The sequence below is a fragment of the Rissa tridactyla genome, chromosome 2, assembly GCF_028500815.1.
Source record: "Rissa tridactyla isolate bRisTri1 chromosome 2, bRisTri1.patW.cur.20221130, whole genome shotgun sequence".
Taxonomy (NCBI): domain Eukaryota; kingdom Metazoa; phylum Chordata; class Aves; order Charadriiformes; family Laridae; genus Rissa; species Rissa tridactyla.
The window spans coordinates 93464155-93478490 of record NC_071467.1 but is presented as its reverse complement, the minus strand read 5'-3'; the positions used below and the strand labels follow the sequence as shown (position 1 = coordinate 93478490).

General features: G+C 44.6%; 1 long non-coding RNA gene across 4 annotated transcripts in view; it reads left to right on the top strand.

Annotated features, from left to right (window-relative positions):
- LOC128905052 (uncharacterized) overlaps nt 1–14336 on the top strand; it is a 47532-nt gene that overhangs the window by 16804 nt on the left and 16392 nt on the right. For all 4 annotated transcript variants that reach the window (XR_008464737.1, XR_008464738.1, XR_008464735.1 and 1 more), the window contains 2 exons: nt 1010–3906; nt 6203–6294. This is a non-coding gene — a long non-coding RNA (uncharacterized LOC128905052). The remainder of the gene's footprint in view (nt 1–1009; nt 3907–6202; nt 6295–14336) is intronic.

Sequence of the window (14336 nt, the reverse complement as noted above, 5' to 3'; positions counted from 1 at the left end):
GGTCTGGAGATCTCAGAGGAGCTACCTGGGGAGCAAGGACATGGCTTGGGCTCGAGTGCCCTTGCAGCCCTCCTGCCCCTCCTGGCGGGCCAGCCCCATTACTGGCTGTTGTCCAGTACAGGTACTCGTGGGGGATCTGGGATGCAGGCTAGGACAAGGGCAGGATGGTCACCGGTGGGGTTTACAATAGTGTGAGGAGGCCAACTATAGGAGGGACCTTGGAAGGTCATGCTGGAGAAAGGACTCAGTCAGCAGAGGCAATGCAGGGACCACTCTAACCTCTCCTCTGCCCGCCTGGCTGCTCGGAGTTAAAGTGTTACCAGCAAAGGTGGCTGCAGCCTTTACGCGGCAGCTCTGGTGTGCTGTGCCCGTTGCCTCCCAAGGGCACCTGGGGACAAGGTCAGAGCAGCGAGGAAGGTTGCTTCTGTGGCAGCTCTTTAGATAGATGGTAAGGAGGAGGAAGGAGGAGGCAGGAGAGGTCAGGCAGGAGGAGGATGCAATAGCTGAGCTGAGGTGACCAGCCTCAGGCCATCAGGTTGATGAGGAGACACAAGCTGTGGGGCTTGTTAGTCAGGGTCCCAGCCTGCCAAAGGAGCCGACATAACAAGTATGGTTTCCTATACATTGCACGAGAGTGGGCAATGCTTTTATTTTGACTGTAATACCAGGGATGGCTGCAGGCACTGTGTTACAGGTGCACTAACAGTGAATGCTGGCAGGCAACTCCTCCATGCCCCCCTGGTACCCACCAGGTGTTAGAGAAGGAGCAGGCTACATCTGCTGTCTGGCTTGAATGGAAAAGGTGTATCCCAAGTACCAGAGCACCACTCAACTCCCTCGTTTAGTATCCTGCAACTGGTTCAAGTAGGGTCATAACCAAATGAAATGAGAACGTCCAGCACCATTCATGCTGTATGTGTGAAAAAAACTGTACTTTTTGTTTTCTGAACGATCTGGGGAGTGTCGTAAGAGATGGAGTCTTTACTGTCTCTGTATCTGTTGTTTTTAGTTCTTCCTTGCCTGGGAATGCTTTAGGATGGGGTGACCTGCTGCTGACACAGCTGAGCAGTGCCATGTCCTGTGCCTTCAGCTCAGCTGAAACTCTTCGCAGAGCAAGAATGGATGATGGCAGCCTAATTCCTCTGTAACCAATCTGAGCAAGGAAGTATAATTATGATAGTTATCACTGGGGGATGTTTCAAAGGGAACGCATGCTAGAGACTCTGACTAAGCACTTAATTTTTTTTCCATCAAATTGCTTCCAGCCCAGCAGCTAGCTCTATGTACATAATAGCTCTGTTGGCTTCGATGAGGTCCTTCAGCTAAGGTCAGCTGAGCACCTGCCCCATGAGAGTGGGCCGCAGAGCAGATGTGAGATGCTGTGGTGTCACCTCATCCGCTTCTTTCCCCTCCTGCAGCAGACCCCCCGCCTACTGGCTACTTTTCAGCATTTTGCCTTGTATAGTTTTAAATGAATCAGGCTCCATCTGATTTTACTTTTAAACCACTCGATCATTTCCCTTTTAAAATTCAGATTTTTGTTCACACTCAAATAAAAATACATAGCAATATTCTATAATTTCTGCAGTGTATCCCCAGGCACAAATTATATTGTAATAATAAACTAGCTAGCTTGTTTTAATAGTTCCTGGCTTTTGGCTTTATGTAACACTGCAGGTGTGATTCTAGTAGCAATACTGTAGGTGTGAATTATTATGTTAACGTAATAGGCTGTACTTTATTGTGCTTTATTGCTTAATTGGCTTCTTCCATAAGGATTCTGCAGTTGTTACTGGGAAATAATGCCAAACTTTTCTATGAAAAGTGTGATACTCTTTTTTTTTTGGTGTTTACTGAGGTCAGCCTGATTTCAGTGCTTGACTGGGTGTGGGAAATGAAGGAAAGATGTCATTAAGTGAATTAAGAAAGTGCTTACTAAGTCCTTAATAAAAAGCAGAGCAGGCTAAAAGATGCTCCTTGTTATGCGTAGATACTTGTAGCCCCAAAGAGCCCTTTGGGAAAACAGCTGGCTGAGCTTTCTGGCAAAGGAAGCCCTCTCCCATGTTTGGGGGATTCCCAGGTGGTGGGTGATACCTCTGGCTGCTTACACACTCTGTGATCTCTTCTGTCCTTCCCACCACCTTACTTTTGCCAGAGGATGGAAGAAGATCAAAGTCATCCTTGCAGCAGCACACAGGCCCTGATCCCCTTGCCAGCATACCCGTACAGGAGAGCATGCCTCAGCCACCCCATGCTGGGGCACCTGCCTCCCCTGGCCACACTGACCAGCCCCAAGAAGTAGGGATGCAGGCAGCCCTTTGGAGCAGTGCAGGGACTCCATGCGTGGGTCCTGCTGCTGTGCCTGGCAATCGAAGGGTCAGGGAGAAGTCCTGGGGATGCCCAGGTGGCCCGTGGTCGTGTCTGCCACTTGTAACCTGAGGCACCTCCGGTACGTGCAGCCACACTGTGGTGTGGGGACCAAGGGCGTTTTCCGATGGTTGGAAATAGTGAAACTCCTGTGAGTCACTCAAATTCCCACCATGTCTTCTTGCTAAATTATTTCCACCTCTGCTACTCTCAACAGTGTGCCTACTCATGCTGCTGAAGTTCATTGTTGGCCTCTCTACTTCATTTAAGCCTTTTTATGTTTGTCTGGAACTACAGGTTTAGCAGAGGGATCTATATTTGCTTTCAGCTGGGTGAAATGCTTATGCCTGGCATCTTGTTTGGGGGGACAGTGGGGTAGGTGATTTCCTAAGTGGGACCTTCATCATGCAGAATAGGAAACTTTTGATTTGCCCTCTTCCTGTAATTTCTTCCTGTATTTTCCAAAACTAGTAATGAAAAGCAGGGCTGGTCAAGAACAGGGCTGGTCAACCGCAAAACACAGATGCAGATCTAGATTTTGAAGGTGCAGGGTTTTGTTTGGTTCCCCCAAATGGTGAGGCTGTTTGTGTGCTGAATGCTATCTTGTCTTACCAGGGATCAAACTGAAAATCTGCTGAGCTGAAAGCCCAATGGATGCACCATTAATGGTCGAGTTAATAGGAGTTAGCCATGGAACAGATTGTCCTTTTCTATGGCTAAGGCCCCAAAAGTGTAGTACTCATGTCTTCCTTTTTCCAGATGTCACCAGGTCCAACCCACAGAGGATGAGCACGTTTGAGCTGTGTTTGCTCTCTCTGCCCAGGAAGAGAGGCCTTGTTTCAGCCACAAAGGTCTCAATGGGGTTTGTGCTGAAGTGGGTTTCCACCATCTGGGATCTACCCAAGAGCTACATCATACTCTCTTAGACATAGGAAAACTTCATAAAGAGAAGACTTTGAATTAGAAGTGTGCTGTGCATTGCAACATTTATCATCATGATTCACAAAGTGTGAAACGATTCTCTCTCTTATCTTTGGAGAAATGCAACGTGCTCCAACCCTGCTGACTCTGAAAGCCAGATCTGCCCTGTTTTGGTCCATGTAAATTGGAAAAGCTCAACAAACCTCAACAGCATACTCTACCCAATTAATTTTGAAGTACTGTGGGAAGCATTCAGTATTTTTTCTTTTCTTTTTACGTTATGCAGCTCCATAGAAACACTTGGAGTTCTGCAGGTACATACAGAGTTATGAAGGAGCTGGAGGCACTTAGAGAGCTGGAACATGATTAATAACTGTCAAATTACAGGGAACACTTTAAAATCCCGTAAACCCCTTAAATCTCTCCCTTCCCATACTTTGTTCTAGGAGCTAGGACATGAGCCTTTAGCTCATTCCTGTCATTCCCTGATGCAGTCCCTTCGTTTGTGATTGCAGAGGACCTGAAGCCACGGGCAAGGCGGTCAGAAACTTTGAGGCAAAGTTCTGACGTGGAAAAAAAGGGAGCTGCAGCAGAGAGGATCACACCAGGAAGTAGCTGGTATGTGCATGCCAGCGCCAGAGTCCTCAGACTCTTTCATCACGGGAACCACAGCTTGGCTGCCAGATAAACCACCTCCTTTTGTATTCACAATTGCAAAATATCTCCGCAGCAGCTCTAGCAATTACTCAGAGAGAAAAGAAATAGAAAACACTTTTCTTGCATCCTTAGCATAACAAGCGTTTTTACAAAAAAAAAAAAAATAATTAATTGTGCATTTTCATTTGGCCCTTTGCTGTATCTCCACTCTGTGTCTGAAATGTTTTCTTTGCCAGGAGACAAGCAGAGGCAGTCAACTCTTTGCAGGCCCCTGACAGTGTTTTTAGGTTTATCAATTTTACGTTTGTTTTGTTGTATATATTTCAGTATTGTTTTTTGTTTCAGATTGCATGAAGTAATTGTATTTATTTTGCTGCTATGCCATATTTTGCAGAAAAATTTAAGAACTAAGTTTATGTTTCTCATTCTCGTTTGCTGTGGAGGCCTCAAACTCAGAGTGAATTGCAGGAGAAACCCAGAAACAGTTAATCGAATGTTAAGCAAAACGAAAGAGGCTTGTATAGTGCCCTGAAGGTCATTAGACTCAAGGTCTGAGCGGCTGCCAAGGGGAGCGAGCTCCAGGGTGGGAGCACTCATCTGAGAAATCCCCGTTGCTGGATGTGGAAGGGTTGAACCTGGGCGCTGGCTGCGGGCTGAGCTCAGCTGCCATGGCTGGACGTGGGGTAGGACCTCATCCCTTCTCATACCCCTGGCCCAAAGAGCCCTGCAAGGGATGCAAGGGCAAGTCCCATCCCATGGGAGGGCAACAGGGACTTGCCCATCGCTCCAGCTGGCTGGCTGTTTCCTTCGCTAGCTGTGGAGCAAGCTGGTAGCTCTAAAATCATAAAGACAGACAGTTACTGGAAGTTAGGGCTGATGAACAGGACTGTGGTCAGCTGTGTGTCCTCTAAGCTTCTCCCCATCCCACCCATGTCTTTCTCTCCCCATCAGAGTCACTCTGCGGAGGGGCTGCTGGTTTATCTTCTGCTTCAGTCCTGCCTCTTTCCAACTTGGAGGTGGAAGTGAAGCCACAGGATATGGATGCAAGATGGAAACAGGCAGAACGTTGTGATGTCCATTGTAATGTCTTCCAGGGCCTCTTTCTCCTTTAGAGAAGAATTTTAACTAAATAAAGTCCTTAAGTGAAAACTATTATGAGCAGGGATGAAGACGTAACTGGGTACCCGTGCACTGTTATTCGTGAATGTTAAGCAGCACGTTAAACCTTCCTATAGATCAGTTTGTCTATCTGTGGGACAGTCTTGATATTTTATTCCTCATTCATGCCATAATTGCAGGAATCCTTTATGCCAGTGTAAACACTGATCTCACTGCATGTTGGAATTACAAAGTATATAAGATGAGGAGCGCTGGAATAACAAGAATGTGTATTTTCCGAAAAAGTAGAAGGTTTCTGGAGGAGGAGTTTTCCCAAAGGGAGCTAAGTTTACAGATCTAACTCATTCAGGCCTTTTTGCTTCTGAAGCTGACACACACATGCACAAACACACACGGTCGAGTATCTATTTCATGGACGCATTCTTCCCATCTCAGTGCGTAAAGGTCTTGAAAGCAATAGCTACTGGCAGTACCCCAATTCAACATATCTAATAGGTCCTTTCCCGTTACAAAATCACTAAGGACACATGCCCAAGTGAAAGCAGGGCTTAAACTACCTTGCTGTCAGAAGCAATGAAACAAGTTGCTTGTCCTTGTAGGCTTGATTTGTGGGTCCTTTGTTTTTTTAGTCTTGGTTTGCTGACTGCATCTCAAGAATTGTGTTGTTAGGGCGACTTTGCTAACCTGACTCCTGCAAGTAACTCCAATGGTTTCCAGGACTTCTCAAAATCTAATAATAAACTGTAATGGGTTTTCATTGTTTCCCAAATTTTATGGATTAATAGGCTGAAGGTGGAAGGAAAAAGGGTAGATTTGATTCTTTGCAAACTCAGTGGATCTGCTCAGATTTAAGAGGACGCGCCCTGCCTACATACTTAAAGCAGATATTTTGGATTAGCATCAAATGGCCTAACTCTACTGACTTAAATGTAGCATTTCCAATTTACATCATCTCAGTGTTTGAACCTGATGTTACGTGTGCAGACATGCAATCAGAGGAGTGACACTGCCTCCCTTCAGCTCAGCATTTGACCTGCTCTGTGTTTGTGTGTTTATATGCATTTGTGAGTCCAGAGATATGGAAGTACATATATGAACACAAAATATCTGTGCTTTACCATGTTTTCCTTCTGCGTAGGTGGGAAATCTTAGCTACAGGAACTGTCGGTGCAAACTTTTCGATGCAAACAACCACCAGAGAAAACAAATGCCTTGGAAGCGGTCCACCTGGTAAGGACATCCTGAATCTCCAGGCTAACAGGAACAGAGTTCCTTGCAGGCTGACATGCATTTTCCAGGCCTAAACTTCTGTTAGGAGTTGTTATTTTTTTCACATTGGCATCCCTCCTAGCAATTGTCATGCTGCCTATTCATACTTCTCAGCCTAGAGGAACCCTGGCCAGGCTTTATCTTAGTGGTCTGTATTCCTATGGTCACCAAACAGTTCAGGCTTATTCTTTTGAACAAAATTAATTATCGTTAGGTTATCTAGGAGTTTGACTCAGACACTGTGTTTCACTAATAAGCATCGTTTTGAAGAGCTTGTGTTTAAAAAGAATTGTTATCTAATGCTTACTGGCAGGTTTTGAATCTTACATCCCTGTTGAGATTGATTTCCTGTACATGCCTAATTACTGATGACACAGTAAGATATAAGCTAAAGAGCTATCTTGCAACTGCAAAAAAAAAGCTTTAAGCCAAGTTCCCTTTGGCTTAAACAGAAGGAGGCTTCTTTTTATTTCATTTAGTAAAGTCACCATGGAAGGATCCTCCTCCGAGAACTTGCAGCAATATAAGGAGTGTGTACAAAACAAGTCCAGACATCAAACAGGGCAACTCCCAAAATGTCTCTGCATTTGTAAACATGCTTCACATCTGCTCAGCTTTGCAGCGAGCATAAAACATAGAACTTGGGATATCTGTCTTATTCATTTGAATGGATACTAATTCAGGCTGCAGCTTGATGAGATGGAGGCTGCAGCTGCAGCTGGCTAGAGAAACTGTTTCAAGGAAAAAGCCCCCACCCTGTAAAATTAAAGATATTTTTATTAAAAAAAAAAAAGCATCAGTTGCCTATCAGTTGCCTGATTTGATTTGCAGCACAGCCCTATGAATAGTTGTTGGAGCAACTGCCTAAGCAGTGCAGCCACTGATAGCCTTTTCCTGGGATCAAACAAGTTTTGATCTGAAGGAAGTTCACTGATGATGAGAATGTGGAGGGAGGGAGAAAAGCTTCTACTTCATTGAGATACCTGTCCTTTATTCCACAGTATGTGTGAAAATGGCTAGGGAGCATTTATTGGGATGTATATTGAAGTTTTGTGTAACCACCACAACTGCGGAGTGGCCTGCTTCAGCAGGCGTACTTTTCCAAATACCTAGTAGAAATTCCTGCAGTGAGAATGGGAGTGTAGTAGTTTATATGGATGTAGAGTGGCACGGCTTATCCCCAAATTAGAAAGGTAATATAGTTCATCAGTAAAAAGCAGTTTTATGCCAGCTTTTTATGCCAGTACCTGCACAGCAGGGATAGTACTCTTAGAGACCACATAAATTAAAAAAAAATATATATAGCAGCGTCCACCTATATTTGGTACATAATTATAAGCTGTGGAGTGTGTATGGAGAGCAGGTCTGAGATACAAGTGCTGTACAGTGAGTTGCATGAGATGACCTTCATTCATGGCCAGGCACTAAATGGGAGTTTTTGTTTTAAATGTTAGTGAATATTGTAGTCACTACACTACCAGTTAATGTATCTTTGGGACCCAGCTGCTGGAAGGAGTTTTTGCCCCCAGTTGCCTATCACTGTCCTTTCTTTGCAATTTACATCGCTAAGATTTACTGGCAGAGCTGGTGATCTGATATGACTCGTGTACTTCAGTCAAAATATCTACCAGTACACCTGACTGAATGTCTGTCCATACATAGCCTGAGGCTTTTGGCTTGAGGCAAACCCTATCAAGTACAACAAGAACGAGCGGGCCAAAACTGATCTGGACTTTTCAAGAGTTTGAGGATCTGAAATTAAAAGAGCAGCGTCTAACAGTTTTACAAACTTTTATGCTATTTGAATCCATAAATACAAGCACCACTAATCACGCCCTTGTTGGACTACTTTCACGCACTGGTTAGTACAACTATTTTCTCTCTCCCCTCATGCCAATTTCTAGTCAGACATGCCAGCCGGGCCCATTAGTTTTCATGGGAAATGCTCTTCTTTGTGTAAAGCATTTACACAATTTTCAACATACAGACAGTAAATCTGTCACCAGTTAAACATGTTAAGCAGAGTTTCAGGAGTGCTGCAGCCTCCTGGAAAACCTTGGGCTTCACAATGTGGATATTAAATACCATGCAGTGAGAAATCTGTGGGTATGTTGGTGGGGGAGGTAGGGGAAAGTAAGGCACATCCTAACAGGTAAGGTGATGTCTGCTGCTTAAGGACTTAGAAATGGCTTGACCGTCTGTCTTCGGCAAAACTTCGCTTTATACATGCTCTGTCGCTTGTGTCACTTGGCCACGTACCAGCTGTAACTCTAGAGTGGCTACATTTCAGCAATGCGGTGTGTGTAAGTGTTGTGAATTATTATTTATATGACAAGCAGTACCTGGAGGCTTAAGCAAGGACTGTAACCCATTGCATTAAGCACAGAACAAATACACTGTGAGAGGCAGTCTCACTCTGAAGATCTCATGGTCTAAAAAGACCAGGAAAGGAGCAGGAAGGGGAAGAAAAACAGAGCTCTGAAAAAATGCATCCAGGGTCTCCCAGCATGGAAAGAAGGCACCAGAGGTTCCTGCTAATGGGTGGTGGCTGTTTTTGTGCCTTCCCAACACACAGTGTTGCGTCACTTAATGCTGCAGAAGGTAACTTTTGGGTCAGATCTATGCTGCAGGGCAGCTCTGGTGGCTTTTCCTGCTGTGACAATTTAAGAGCATCCTGTATGACTGCTGTGTGACTGTCCTAATGCCTTAGCCAGTGAATAAAGGTACATGTGCCTATGCAGCGGCCCTTCTAGAGGAAAGTCCAGCCTTTGAGTTTCAAACTGCTTGTATGCAGCAGATCATTTGTATTGCTGGAGGTGGACTTTAAGCACCTGGACTCCTAATGCCCACTAGCCTCCACCATATGCTTTGGGCTAAAAAGTGCTGTGCAAAGGATGCATAATGTTGTCAATACAGTCACTTTTACAAGGGAGCTGTGTGTGAGAGGGTTTTTTTATTCTTTGGGGTTTTTATTCTTCTTGTTTTCCTAACTCACAAAAATATGTCCCGTGTTCTCATGAGTACAATGGACTTCATCCACACTGCTAATACTTATTTCTATTCACCTCCTTAATAGAAGTGAGGGAGCAGTGACTGGTAACCTGCCTGCAATGTCACAACCCTGAACTTTTTGAGTGAATAGGCTGGTAGGAAATGACGGCAGACTGCTGACGAGATTAGCACTTCTTGATCTTCGTAGTGTAAAAAAACCCCAGGACTAACTCATTCTTCAAGCTCCTCAGTGACTAATAGGTGTTTTATCATCCTTTCAATTAGAAAGCATTTATCAGCAATCTTTGCTAGCTCACTGCATGAATTGACCTGTCATTCAGTCTCAGCCCTTGGAACTGGTAATTAAGTTTAGCAATCTGCCTCGGCAGCTCTGATTGAGATACACGGTATGTTACCGTGTGAGTAGGCAGATACGTTGGGTTTTCCTTCCCAAAAGGAAAGAGCTTCAAGAATAGTGAATGAAGGCTCACAGCAGATGCCTGCTTATCATAGAATCATAGAATGGTTTGGGTTGGAAGGGACCTTAAAGATCACCTTGTTCCAGCCCCCCTGCCATGGTCAGGGACACCTCCCACTAGACCAGGCTGCTCAAAGCCCCATCCAGCCTGGCCTTGAACACTTCCAGGGATGGGGCATCCACAGCTTCCCTGGGCAACCTGTTCCAGTACCTCACCACCCTCACAGGAAAGAATTTCTTCCTAATATCTAATCTAAATCTCCCCTCTTTCAGTTTAAAACCATTACCCCTTGTCCTATCGCTACACTCCCTCATAAAGAGTCCCACTCCCCCTTATGTCAGGTACTTGCAACTATCAAAGCCTTGCAAGCAGAGTGCAGTGAGAGTCAAGGAGCAGCTCCAGTACAGCCGGTGTGTGCTGGGGCACTGGGGCCAACATGACTACCTGTGGCCCCAGGACTGGAGCAGCTTTACTCTGAGTTGCTCGACATGAGCTGGGACCAACGCACAGTGCTCTCTAGCCAAGTACATGCTTCATCCCCAGACTTTCCAAGTTGCCTGCTTTTGGGGCTGTAAAGGAGATCCATGCTTCATTCTTGATGTTTAGGTATGTCCGCCTTGAAATTTAGGCACGGATATGAAACTCTGAAGTCCGGGTACCTCTTTGTGTTGAGCAAGGGGTAAGGCAAAGCAATCGCAGTGAAGCATGTTATGTGTGACGAAATCCGGAGATAAAGTACACTGACACAGGTCCTACGTCTTCTCTGGTACATTTCTCCTGAATGCCAGCAGAGGATATGTTTTATTGACAATGTAAACAACAAAAAAAAAGTAAGCCTGTCTCCTGCTGAAGGAAGTTATTTAAGGAGTTAGACCCTAGGGAAAGGTGGCTGTACTGCAATGTTACCACATGATTTGCTGTATACCCTTGAGGGGTACCCTCAATACTTGAGGGTATTGCTAACAACGTCAGAGGTATTGCCGGCATGGAGGCTGCATGTCTGTTGTTATCTTTTGCCTGTCCAGCTATCATTTTCTTTTTAAGATGAGAGGAAATTTGCGGATCGCTTACATTGAGACCATACTTCAAGTAAAGGAGCTGTTTCCCCTCCTTGTCCAAATCTTTGGTTGACATGAATTGATAGAGGCTGATTTTGAGTAGTTAGCCCACTGTTTTTTTAAGCAAATTTTGCTCTGAAAAAACAGACATCTTAAAAAGACCTTCTTCACAACTGCCAAGCAGTACAGAAATGCCAGTGTCCCCAGTACTCGCCCCAAAATCAGGTTCAAGTTGCCTGGTTTGGGGTTCTGGAGGAAACGCACAATTTGCAGAGTTCACTGAACCTCACGGAAGATTTGGATTTGAATTTGTTTGAGCTGCCCTGAAATATTCCTTACCATTCCTGAAATATTCCTTACTCTCTTTTACCACAGGAAACGTCCTGAGAGGATTTTTCTGCTGCTTCTTTTTTTCTCCTTTCACTAAAACAGGCTCGTCTCCGTGCTGTCTTAAGGAGACCACCTACAATTTAAAGAAATAAAGACCTCCGTGAAAAACTACAGGCAAACCTGATATTTAAGGGTCAGTTCCCCACAATATTTATCTAGTTGTCTGAGCTGGTCTAACCACAGAGGGGAAAAGAAAAAGCGTTTTCATGTGATGGCTGCGAGGGTAACCTCTGCTAAAAAACAACAACAAAAACAAAACCCAGCAACCTAAAAGCAATGGGAAAACTGCCAAGGAGAGGAAAGGAAAAGGACTCTGATATTTATGAGGTATAGCAAATAATAGCGCTGAGAGGTAGCACTGCTTACAAAGTATGTGCTTGGTGAGGATAAAGCAGCAGACATACTTCTTTAATTTTGGAACGGAGAGAAAGGGCCCTGCCTAATATAATTTATTTAAGAGGTTTCTCTGTGTTTCTAAGGGGGGAAAGTGGTCCTGGACATGAAAAAAAAAAAAAAAAAAGGATGGAGTTTGGGCAACAAAATACGCTTCTTCCTTGAAACCACCCAGAGGTTCCTTACAGCCTCCTGCTCCCCAAAGATCACACATGTTAACTTCAGACCAAGAAAAAAAAAAAAAAGAGAAGGAAAGAAATTTGGAGCAAAGGCCGGCTTTCCTCACCGAGGCACTAAGCAGGGACATAAATTACAGGGTATCTGTTTCAGGCCCCTTTCAATATATGGCTCCTATAAGAGCTCCGGAGTAAGATAATCCTCTGGAGATCAGAGGCAGCATGTTATTAGCAGAAGCTCATAGGTTACATTTACTGGTGCCTTGGGTACCTTTATGCTGAAGTGTTAGTATCAGCTAGAGAGCACATAATCTTTCTCCCGAGTCTAATTATATATTCATTGCACAGGCAACAGAATATTCATATGTATTTAATTAGTAAAAAGATTATGCTTTAAACCCACAAAAGCAAGGCAGTGAGAAGTAAGGATGAAAAGTCAAACAGCCCTTAAATTGGTCTTTTACCTAATAGCATCACCGACTGCCTGGGAACGCCTAAGCCCCAGTGTGAAAGATACTGGAAACGCATTTAAATATAAAGCCATAGTTGAATAAACTACAGCCAGAGCGAAACCCTGGGTCTCTGGTACACTTAATGACCAGTTGAATTCTTCCTGATTTACACCAGTTCATATGGAAATGGAAATGTGTACAGTTAGCGTCTGCTCAGCCCCTCACTTGGATCGCCTATAACGTTTGTGGTGTGGGCGAAATGCCTTCTGCTATTTGTAAAAGCAGGTCGTTATCTTCTTTGGAAATTTCTCATTTACATTATCCCATTACAGAATATTAGGTAAAGTTCTCAAGGATTTGCATTGAAGTTAGGTTAATAGCTTAAATAGGGGGTTATATTTAAATATAAACCTTAAAGGTTTCACTGTTGAAAATAATACTATTGTTTTATCTTCTCATCTGAAGTACCTTATTTCTTTCTTTTTTTTTTTTATTTTTGGTGTGGTACCTTAACTGGATTTTGCAGGTGCTTTCTGAAATCTAGTGGCGACATAATTGTTACATGAAGTTGCAGCAGTTAAGTTTTTACCCCAGAGCCTGTGGCAAAAGAAGAGATCTGGGAATGGGGAGAATGGTGGCACCATTTGTGCTTCTGCCGGTTTGCGCTCTGCCTGCCCTGGGCAAACCCTTTCGGCTGAGATTTTCAGGAGTGGTCACTCAACCCATTGGCGTGGCATTATTTTTTTAACCTGTTGCTGAGTGTCAACAGCCCCCAAGGAGATGGTGCGTCTCCAGCTAGGTGACGTCCCCCGAGTCAGCATCTGCAGGCTCCCAGGGGTGCCCCAGCCGTGCTCTGGGTCAGCTCAGCTTCACGCAACTTCGGCTCCACTTGTCCCTGTTCAAGCAGTATAATGCCTTCATCTCAGAGACATTTCGGTTGGAAAGGACCTCTGGAGGGACACCTTCAAAGTAGAGCCATCGTCAAAGTTACATCAGCTTTTCCCCTGGCCAGGAAAGAGACCTGCTGATACATGTTTTCCCAAGGCATGCTCTGCGGTGTGTGACTTAGTGCAAAGAGCATCCAAGACTGAAAGGAAAAAAACCTGTGAAGTGACCTGAAAATCCAGCTCCTAGAATTAGAGGAGTTAAGGGGATTCAGTCCTGCCTTAACAGAGTTCAGACAATTAAAATAAGCCATTGCTATCGAGGATTAATCGGCTCATTTGGGATGGGTGATAACGAATGCCCTTCAGTGGGCTGTGAGCGTGCTGATGCTGCATCCACGGCCTGTCTTTTGGAAGCTGCAGGCTTTCCCCAGAGAAAGGTGTCAGAATAAATCTGCTCAGTATCCCCAAACTGAAAATTTATGAAGGTTTCATCCTGGAAAGGCAGCACCTCAGTGAAAGCAGAGTGGAAAATAGAGGGCCTCTTCATGCTAAGCCCTATCATACAATATAGCTATTGTTTCACTACATACATCTAGGCTGGGAGCGTCGTGCCATATGCAGAGCATGAATCGGGATACAGTGAATTTATTCCTTTAGCAGTTTTTAAAACCATCACATGTCTGTGTATGCAGCGTGTGGAATACGTCATGCAAAGACCTCTGTTGTTTTTAAACACCCTTGTAAAGGGTTTGAAAGGGATCTCAAAGAATGCAAGATATTGAGGGCCTGATTGCAGATCTCTACGTAGAGCATGGGACCAGGAGACATGTCTCCTGAGCTGTGGTCACTTGCTCTTGCTACAGGCACTAACCGTGGGGAGTGTAGATGGCCGTAGATGGCCGTACCTCCACAGTCTCCTCCCAGCTCTGCAAGTAAATGCTAGGTAATTTTTCAGCTAGCTGGGAAAACCTGGGTCTTGAGAAGTATTTGGATACCTTGGTCTTGGTACTTTGGTGCAAGTAAATGTCCTCCTGTGATGACTCTTTAATAGAGGAGATCTGTTCAAGCCAAACATCCTTCCTCCCTCTTTACCCCCCTGCAACTCACACCGTTCAGGGGTGTAGCTGGGAGCAGAGTTCATGCCAGTGTGTCTTTTGAGGAACAGCTTGGGTTGGTA